Source organism: Gracilinanus agilis, unplaced genomic scaffold (assembly GCF_016433145.1).
Source record: "Gracilinanus agilis isolate LMUSP501 unplaced genomic scaffold, AgileGrace unplaced_scaffold26846, whole genome shotgun sequence".
NCBI classification, from domain to species: domain Eukaryota; kingdom Metazoa; phylum Chordata; class Mammalia; order Didelphimorphia; family Didelphidae; genus Gracilinanus; species Gracilinanus agilis.
Genome location: NW_025358964.1, coordinates 3,071 through 6,140, shown reverse-complemented (window position 1 = coordinate 6,140; position 3,070 = coordinate 3,071).

Genomic DNA, 3,070 nt, shown 5'->3' with positions numbered 1-3,070 from the left:
GAGAGTCAAGTGACTTTCCCAGGATCACTCAGCTAGTGTCTGAGGCCCAATTTGAACTTCTGAAGAAATTGTTTTAATTCTAGTGCCCAATACTCTACCTATTTCGCCACCTAGCTTACTCCTTAATTCCCCTAACTCTTAATAATGTCCTCCCCTCCAAGAATTTTACATGAATTTATAGATGTATCATCACCATCTACCTATGGTGTAATATCTTTGAGAGCAGAAATTGTCTTTATTTTTCTTGATATCTCTAGTGCCCAGCACATAACAAACAAAAAGCACATGTGATTTTTTTAAAAATCAAGTTCATTTTTTTACATGTTGATCCAATTTTAATGATCAATTTCCGATATTTTTAAATTTATAGTTTCTTTCCCTTTCCTCCCCTCCCCTCTCTAAGATGGCAGGATGAATGTGTTTTCATATCATGCATTTTTCCATGTTCATCATGTTGTGAAAGAAGATACCTTTTATACTAAAAAAATTCATAGAATAAATAGAGTGAAGAATAGTGTGCTTCAAATTGCATTCAGACTCAATCAGTTCCTTCGATAGCAGTGGATAACCTTTTTAGGCATGGGTCTCTTGGAGTTGTCCCGGTTCCTTGCAGTGCTGGTAATAGTTGTCATTCACAGTTGATCCTCTTACATTATTGCTATTACAGTATACAATGTTCTCCTGGTTCCGTTCTCTTCACTTTGTATCATTTCACACAAATATTTCCAAGTTTTTGAGTGATTGTCTTGTTCACCATTTCTTACAGCAAAATAAGTGACTATTAGTTAGTTGCTTGGTTGATGTGCTCTTGGAAAACACTGCTAGGAGAGTGAGGTCACTTGACTTCTGTTTCTGGGTCTGCCAAACTATATACTTTTGGAAAATATCTCCCCTCTTCTAGACTTTAATTCCTTCCTCTATGAAATGAAGGGATTATAATGGAAGTCTCTCTCATCTTTGACTTTCTATGTTCTAATATTCAGTGTGTCATAACTTCTTTTTCTACTAGTTTTCTATTCCCTAAGTTTTTGTTTGTTTGTTTGTTTTAAGTAGTTTAGGTTTTATAATTTGACTAATGGGTAAGGGAAGGATTTCTTAAGTGCTTACTAAGTGTCATGCATCCTGATTCTGTATCTGTATATGTATATGAGAATACACAATCTCAAGACCCAAGGAATCCCCAAAGAGCAAAGTCACAGGTATGTAAGTTGATAGAATACTGCATACACACCTCTTTGACTTTTCTTACATCTCTCCCTCTCTCTGAGGTCTCTAGTTTCCTTCCATGTTCAATTCAGAAGTCATTTCCTAGGGGAAGTCTACTCTAGTTGCTAGTGATTTCCCATGGAAAAAGCTTTCTGTTTTATTTATGGAACTCTTGGCTCAAAAGATCATTTGTATAGAACAGTGATGGTGAACCTTTTAGAGATGGAGTGCCGTACTGGGTCCCAACTCCATCCCACCCCCCAGATTGAGTGTTGTGTCACAACCCCTCAGAGACAAAGGGCCATGCCTCCCCCCTTATCCCACACAGGGGAAAGAGAAAGCACTCCCATTGGACTGATGGGCAAAGGGGCAGGTCATGTGAGAAATGTCCTCAGCACAGGTGAAAAGGGGAAGGGGAGTGGCCCAAGTGCTCTGCTCTCCTCCAGCTCTGCTGCCTGTGTATTGCCCACCTTACCCCCTGTGTGTTCCCATTGGTCTGCTGGGCAGAGGAGTGGGTGATGTGCAGAAATGTCATCAGGCACAGCAGAGATGCCAAGTACATCTGCCTTTCTAGTAATGAACTCTGGGGAAGAAGGTAAGGGGAGAAGGGTGGCTGAGTGACCACAGAGAGCACTCTGTGTGCCATCTTTGTCACCCTTACCATAGGTTCACTATCACTGGTATAGAGCTACCCCTCATCAGTAGAGATTAATTACTCAATATTCTGCCTTCTTGAGGTGAGAATTTGAGCTTCAAATAGCAATAATCACGACTCAGATAAACTTCATTGGCTATGATACTGCCACCATGCAAAGCTAGAAATGAGAACTTGAGAGAAGAGAAATTGTGGTCTTTTGAGTTCTTGATTTGAGAAAGAAGACATGAAGTTCCCGATTTTCTTCTCACCCATGAAGGGAGAGAAAGGTTTTTTTCTGTTCAAGCTGATATATCAGTTAGTGTATCCCTAAGAGACTTTGAGGAATTTTCCCTATTCGAGATCTGAGACTTTCTTGAGTTGTTATCTCTCTCTCAATTGGAGATTAATTTATTCTGAGAATTGCATGATTACATAGTCTCCTATGTATATTTTCTCTAATTTCTACTTTCCTTTAGACTTTGATGAGTGGATTTATTGTGGAACTGGCATCAGGTAGGAAAAAAAATTCAAGTCTCAGATCTATATCTTGGGGCATTCCTATTCCATTAAAGGATAGCAATCAAATTATTCTTCAAAATTATTTACCCAAGACTAATAATATTTAAGAGTCTAGAAAGATATCAATCTAGCCCAGTCCTTCTTTCTCTGAGGACAGCAAGTGGCCAGGCTTTTGCCCCAACCTCCTGCTTCCCCCTATTGGTAGACATCAAAATTTCTCTTGGAAAAGATGCAAGTGGAAAAGATTCTGGGGATAATCTCTTCTAGTATCCTTTTCAGCCATATCCAGATGGACTTATGTGGACATGTACAACCTATGTGAGCACAACCCACACACCATCCAAAAACACTTCCTACTCATAATTAAATATAATGGGAGGACTGTCCTAGTACTTTGAGTAGAAATTAATAGCGTGGAGCCTATGAATTTATTTTCTTCAGTATTCAGATAAATATGTTTTAAAATAATTGATTTCTTTTATCATCTTATGTATTTTACTGAATGCAATTTGAAATAATAATTATTTGGCAAAGGGATCTATAAGTAGACTAGGCTACCAAAGGAGTTTATAAGCCAAAAAAAGATTTAGAACCCTTGCCCTAGAATATGTGCAGTTTTGTATCCTCTGAGATCTATGGGTCCTCGTTGGCTAGTTTACCATTATAATTATACTTCATATAAAATATAAGAGTAGGTACTTTTACATT